This window comes from Molossus molossus, unplaced genomic scaffold, assembly GCF_014108415.1.
Source record: "Molossus molossus isolate mMolMol1 unplaced genomic scaffold, mMolMol1.p scaffold_m16_p_9, whole genome shotgun sequence".
NCBI classification, from domain to species: Eukaryota; Metazoa; Chordata; class Mammalia; order Chiroptera; family Molossidae; genus Molossus; species Molossus molossus.
In genome coordinates, this window is record NW_023425403.1 from 102428163 (window position 1) to 102435946 (window position 7784).

At 42.8% G+C, this 7784-nt stretch overlaps 1 pseudogene; it reads left to right on the top strand.

Annotated features, from left to right (window-relative positions):
• Positions 1-2219: 2219 nt before the first annotated feature.
• Positions 2220-3915, top strand: LOC118622764 (annotated as a pseudogene).
• The last annotated feature ends 3869 nt before the right edge of the window (positions 3916-7784 follow it).

A 7784-nucleotide genomic window follows, 5' to 3' on the forward strand; every position in this document is an offset into this window, starting at 1 on the left:
CATACTCAATGGACAAAAATTAAAAATATTTCCCTTAAGAACAGGAACAAGATAGGGATGCCCACTTTCACCACTCTTATTTAACATAGTACTGGAAGTCTTAGCCACAGCAATCAGGGAGAAAGAAAAAATAAAAGGGATCCAAATGGGAAAGGAGGAAGTGAAACTGTCATTATTCGCAGATGACATGATACTATACATAGAAAACCCTAAAGACTCCATCAAAAATCTACTAGACTTAAGAAATGAATTTGGCAAAGGAGCCGGATACAAAATTAACATCAACAAATCGACAGCATTCTTACACACCAATGATGAACTCATAGAAAGAGAAATTGAAAACCAATCCCATTTACCATTGCGGCAAAAAAAAATTAAGATACCTAGGAATAAACTTAACCAAAGAAGTAAAAGACCTATTTTCAGAAAACTACATGTCATTAAAAAAACAAATAGAGGAAGATATAAAAAAGTGGAAGCACAAATCTTGTTCATGGATTGGAAGAATTAACATCATTAAAATGTCCATATTACCCAAAGCAATCTATAGATTCAATGCAATTCCCATAAAAATACCAAAAACATATTTCACAGAACTAGAACAAATACTTCAAAAGTTCATATGGAACCAAAAAAGACCCCGAATAGCCACAACAATCTTAAAAAAGAAGAACAAAGTATGTGGGATCACAATACCAGATATCAGATTATACTACAAAGCCACTGTAATCAAAACAGCCTGGTACTGGCACAAGAACAAGCATATAGACCAGTGGAACAGAACAGAGAACCCAGAAATGAACCCAAGGCAATATGCTCAATTAATATTGACAAAGGAGGCAAGAGCATACAATGGAGTAAAGACAGCTTCTTTAATAAATGGTGTTGGGAAAATTGGACAGCTACATGCAAAAAAATGAAACTAGACCATCAACTAATACCATACACAAGAATATACTCAAAATGGATAAAAGACTTAAATGTGACCCATGAATCTATTAAAATCCTAGAAGAAAATGTAGGCATCATACACAGCAGAATTTTCACTGATACATCACTGAAGGCAACAGAAACAAAGGAAAAAATGAACACATGGGACTACATGAAACTAAAAAGCTCTGCACAGCAAAAGAAACAACCATCAAATTAGAAAGGCAACTCACTCTATGGGAGAGCATCATTGCCAATGATACATCAGATAAGGGGTTAATTTCCAATATATATAGAGTGTCATACAGCTCAACAAAAGGAAGACAAAGAACCCAATTTAAAAATGGGCAGAGGAGCTGAATAGACACCTCTTCAAACAGGATATACAAATGCCCAAGAAACATATGAAAAAATGCTCAACATCACTAATCATCAGAGAGATGCAAATTAAAACAACAATGAGGTATCATGTCACCCCTGTCAAAATGGCCGCCATCAGCAAATCATCAAACAACAAGTGTTGGCGAGGGTGTGGAGAAAAGGGGACTCTAGTGCACTGCTCATGGGAATGCAGACTGGTGAAGCCACTATGGAAAACAATATGGTGTTAGCTCAAATAATTAAAAATTAAACTGCCATTTGACCCAGTGATCCCACTTCTAGGAATATACCCTAAGAAGCCTGAAACACCAATCAGACAGAATATATGTACACCCATGTCCATAGCAGCACTATTTACAATAGCTAAAATCTAGAAATAGCCCAAATGTCCATCAGTAGACAAATGGATAAAAATGCTGTGGTACATAGACACAGTGGAGTATTATGCAGCTGTAAGAAAGAAAGATCTCTTATGCTTTGAGACGACATGGAGGGACCTGGAAAGTATTATCCTAAGCGAAACCAGCCTAGCAGAAAGAGACAAATACCACATGATCTCACTTATTTGTGGAATATAATGATTATAACAGTCTGAGGAATAGGGTAGACCCAGAGACATGGAAGTAAGGTACAGACTGACAACCCTCAGAAAAGGAGGCGGTGGGGGGGAAGGAAGGGATAAACCACAGAACTTATATGCATGTATGCATAACCAATGGACATGGACAACAAAGCCGGGGATGGGGTGGGGGGGTGATGGGGAAGAGGGTGTCAATGGGGTATAAAAGGAGAAACACCTGTAACAAAAATAAACTAAAAAAAAAAAGAAAAGAAAGAAAAAGATGGGAAGTATAAGAAGCAAGAGACTATTCCAGCCTCCACGCGTCCCTGGGGCTCTCCTGTGTGCAATGGAAGGCAATGTCCCAGTCACAGCAGTTGGCACAAAGCAGGATGGACGAATCTTATCTGCCTGTGTTACTAATGGACCTTTTATCATGAGCAGCAGCAACTCAGCCTCTGCAGCAAATGGAAATGACAGCAAGAAGTTCAAAGGTGACGACAGAAGGGTAGGCATGCCCTCCAGAGTGATCCACATCCCAAAGCTTCCCAGTGATGTCTCTGAGAGCAATGTCATTTCCCTGAAACTGCCCTGGGGAAGTTCACCAACCTCTTGATGCTGGGAGGGAAAAACCAGGCCTTCATTGAGATGAACATGGAGTAGGCAGCCAACACCACAGTGAACTACGGCGCCTCGGTGACGCCCGAGTTTCCCAGCCAGCTCTTCTACATCCAGCTCTCCAGCCACAAGGAGCTTGATGCCAACAGCTCACCCAACCAGACATGGGCCCAGGCAGGCTTGCAGGTGGTGAACTGCGTTCAGGCAGGGAACCTGGCACTGGCTGCCTCCAGGCTGCTGTGGATGCTGGGGTGGCGAAGGCTGGCCAGAGTCCGGTGCTCAGGATCATCGTGCTGAACCAATTTGCCAGGTCACCCTGGACATGCTTCACCAGATCAGCTCTAAATTTCGCACTGTTCTGAAAATCATCACTTTCACCAAGGGCAGCCTGTTCCAGGCACTGCTGCAGTACGCCGAACCCGGGAGTGCCCGCCCCACCAAGCTGTGCAGGGCCCCTGCAGGATGCCCTGGGCACACCAAGCTGTGCAGGACCAGCAGAACATCTACAACACTTGCTGCACACTTGGTGTAGACTTTTCTAGGCTTAACAGCCTCAATGTCAAGCACCACGACAAGGACAAGAGCCCAAGACTACACCACTCCTGACCTGCTCTCTGGTGACACCCAGCCCTCGTTGGACCAGATCATGGCCACAACCTTTGGTGCACCTTTTATAATGTCAGGATTTCCGTATTCAGGAGCTGGTTTCCCTTCCACCTTTGCCATTCCTCAAGCTGCAGGCCTCGCTGTTCCCAATGTGCTCAGGGTTCTGGCCCCTCTGGCCTCCCATCAGTGCCAGCAGCAGCTGGCTGGATCAGCATCCCAGGCCTGGCAGGGGCTAGAAATTCTGTTCTGCTGTTCAGCAACCTCAACCCCGAGAGAGTCACACCCTAAAGTTTGTTTATTCTTCTCAGTGTGTATGGTGATGTGCAGCAGGTGAAGATTTTGTTCAACAAGAAGGAGAACGCCTTGGTGCAGATGGCGAACGGGAGCCAGAACCAGCTGGCCGTGAGCCACCTGAACAGGCACAAGCTGCGTGCAAAGCTGGTGCATGTCACATTCTCCAAGCACCAGAATGGCAGCTGACCTTCACGGGCCAGAAGGACCAGGGCCTCCCCAAGGACTATGGGAACTCACCCCTGCACCACTTCGAGAAGTCAGTCTCCAAGAACTTCCAAAACATCTTTCTGCCCTCAGCCTGTACCTTTCTAACATCCTGCCCTCCCTGTCCTAGGATGACCCGAGGATCCCCTTCTCCAGGACTGGGGGAGTTGTCAAAGTGTTCAAGTTCTTCCAGAAGGAACGCAAGATGGCACTGATCCAGATGGGCTCAGTGGAGGAGGCCATACAGACACTCATACACCTGCACAGCCAAACCTGGCAAGAATCACTACCTGTGGGTGTCCTTCTCCAAGTCCACTCTCTAGGCCCCACCACCAAGGACCACCTGCTGGTTGGTCCCAGCCACAACTTCCATCATTCCAAAAAATAGCCACTTTTAAAGCAGCTAAAATGACCTTAAAAGACCAGATATTTAAATTTTTTAAAGTGAAAATCAGTTGGTTTTTTTTAATAAATCTAATTCACCTTGCTCACTTTGCTCACCTTGGGGAGATGGGGTGCCACTCTCAATCTCTTGGTTTTGTGGGGACAGTATGTCTGTGCCTTCTGCATCCTGTGGGGAGGGAATCCCCAAACCTCCACTGGTTTTCTTGTGCCTTAAAACCACTGCTCTGGCAGGGCCTTTATGCAGCAGCAAATGCATAGGGTTTGAGGACCGAGGGGACAGCCTCCCACAGGGATCATGTGCCTGGCATGGCAGGAGGCTGCCAGCCGCAGGGTCTGCCCATATCCCCATTCTCTACTTAATCAAGTATCTGATTCTCCCCACCCCTGGCCTGAGGTGCCCCTCATGGGCCAAGACCCCTGAGGGTGGGCCCCGGGAGCTTCCTGAGCTTGGAGCTTTGTTTCATTGTAAATATGTTTGTGCTTTGATGCAATTGCAGACATCTGTGCCTACCAATATTTCCAGCTGACCAAATACTCTAATCTTCATTTATATGCAAAAAAATAGTTTTAAGTAACACCTTATATAGTGAGATAATTAAAATGATATGAGTGTAATCTGAATTTCCTCCTTATATGTCCTTGTATATTGAACTTTCTATTTTGTTCCTTGTAATTATGTTGCAGGGCAGGATTCAGTTTCCAGGGCAGATGCATGTGGGGGCCACTGATGAGCCTGGTTTCCTCCTAGAGAGCCCCAGGCCTGAGACCTTCAGATGCCTTACACCTAACTTGTCCTCTGTCTGGGAGGACAGGGTTCTTAAACTTTCAGGGTTTCCTTTTTCCTCAAAATTATGGACCAAAGTTTTTGTTTTTGTCGGCCTCTAACACTGGGACCCTTAAGGTGGGACAACAGCCCTCCAGTCCTAATGGCTGCTTTCACCTCGTGGAGTCCTGCACACGGACTGTTCTGGCTGGCCCGTCCCCTTGGGCCTGGACCCCTGAGTGTTTGTGTTGGGGTGGGGACAAAGGTTTACATATTTATAAACTTTTATACTTGTTGTAAGACACGAGGGGCAACAAACACAGTTTTTCATGGCGATGCGAATGTATATCTGATACCAGCCGCTACAGGCCTATTATTGTGACGTGCGTCACTTCCTGCTGCCGGCTCAACGCTGAGAGAGCTGGATTGAAGCGATTTTTGAGGAAAATGCAATTTCCATTCTGTAAATGGAAGGAAAACAATCATATTTTCCCATCAAATGATTCTAAACATTATCATTTCTAAATATTTTGAATAAAATTTTTAAATTTTCAGATGCAAATAATTTTTAAATTATTTATTATTATAAACGTATCAGATTTATTGCATTTAAATCAGAGAATATTGTCTGTATCCTCTCTGCTTTTTCAATTTATTGAGGCTTACTTTGTGGTCCAATAATATTTAATTTTCAGGAATATTCATTTTATGTATACTTAAAAATATAAATGTTTTAGCCCTGGCCGGTTTGGCTTAGCGGTTGGAATTTCGGCCTGTGGTCCCGAGACCCGGGTTCGGTTCCCGCTAAGGGCATGTACCTTGGTTGCAGTTTGTCCCCGGCCCTGGTTGGGTCGGCAGGTGGCAGCCACTCGATGTGTCCCTTTCACGTCGATGTTTCTCTCTCTCTCTCTCTCTCTCTCTCTCTCTCTCTCTCTCTCTCTCTCCCTCCTGCTCTATCTGAACAAAAAATGAAAATAAAAAAAATATATATATATAATGTTTTATATTGTCAGTGAATATATATGTATCTATATGTATATAGAGAGAATATGTATATATTCTCTCTTCAATTCTCCTTTATAGTTATTTAGAGTTTGCATTCAAAATTATTTTGTATCAGTTTCAGGTGTACTGCATAGTGGATAAACAATCACATACTTTATGCCGTGATCCTCCAATATTTTAAATACCCACCTGGTGTGATACATAGTTATTACAATATTATTGACTATATTCTCTATGTTGTACTTTACAGTGATATATATTGTAATCGGTGATATATATATATATATATATATGTATGATTTACCTTATTATATTACTTATGCATTCTATATCTTTATTATTATGTTCACATGATCCACTGTGGACTTAGAAAACTGAATTAAAGCATCCTATTACTAGTCTAACCTACAGACTAGACCAGAATATCTCCTGCAAATTCTGCTTCATATCCAGGCTCTCCCCCACACCACAGTTAAGTTAGAACCTCTAGCATAGAGGTAAAGCATCTATTTTTTAAAGCAATAATTTGCTCTCGTGTTAATGGCTGCCCAATCTTTAGTGGTCCAAATCCTTCATCTGTACATCATTGAATTGTTTTAACTTAATTTTTAAAACTTTTCAATCTTGCCCAGCCAGTGTGGCTCAGTGGATTGAGCATTGCCCCATGGACTGAGAGGTCCCCATTCCATTCCGGGTCAGAGCACATGTCTGGGTTGCCATCTTGATCCCCAGCAGGGGGCATGCAGGACGCAGCTGATTGGTGTATCTCTCTTACATCAATGTTTCTATCCCCCCCACCAAAAAAATCAATAAAATATATTTAAAAAACTTTTCAATCTTTCTGTTTCAATGGCATCTCATGTATGTAGCATACCACCATTGCTCTCACGCCCAAAACCTTAGTCTAGGCTCACATCAGTGGCTGCCCAGATTTCTTCAGGAGTCTCCTACCTGGTACCCTCTCTCCCTCTCGTTTCCCTTACCAATCACTTTTTCTCAGGGAAGTCAGAATAATCTTTCTAAACACTTGATTTGATCTTGTCACACCTCTGTGTGACATTATAAATGGCTTCACCTAAAATCCAAACTCTTAAGGGAGTTTATGTGGGCCGACATGGCCTTTGCCCAGATAATTACAGCCTCATTTCATGACACCATCTCCTAAGTGCCAAATACTCTTGCATTTTCTAGTTCCTCCAGCACAATGTAATTTTCATTCAGAAACGTTACCTATGTTGCTCATTCTACTTGAAACTCCCCAGCTCCTCTCTTCACTTAATTAGCTTCTGCTCCCTTTCATGTCTCTGCTCAAATGTTACTTTCTCAAGAGACCATACCTGACCAACCCATCTTTATTAGCTCCTTTCCGTTATGTATAGAAAAACATTCTTTTCCTTCATTGCATTTATACAATTTATGCTTAGATAGTTACATGTGTGTTAGTTATGTGTGTGTTAGTCATTTCTTCCTGACCACTGCCCTGTTCCCTGAAGGAAGGAACTTGTGTCTATTTTATTTAACCTCAGACATCTAGGGTCTAGTGTAGTTCCAAGCAAGCAGTAGGTCCGCTACAAAGATTTGTTGAGTTGGAAGTTTTAAATTCTGTCACTGAGAATTTATATAACTTTAATTATTCATTAAAAGTTTGAGATAACCTTACTATGTTTTAGTTCTAACTGAACCCTACAAGAATTTTGAGAACTTTTCATTACACAAGTCAATATAGGTTAGCATAAAGTCACAGGTTTATATTATACAAGTGGATACTGGCCGCGCAGACATTGCCCTCCTTAGCCCTTGCTCTGTGGTTCTCCATCCCTTCAAGGCAGCTACATGCGAAGTGTGCAGCTGCGGCTCCTGCCCCAGGGCTGTGGCCTTAAATCATTAGACATACTCGGAGGGGATCCATCACTATCCCTACCAATACGGCCATTTGATTCCATCTTTGAGACAGAACCAGTTGACCCTAAGAAGGTAATGGGGAACACTCTTTTATCTTGTGAAACTTTAAACTGTTAT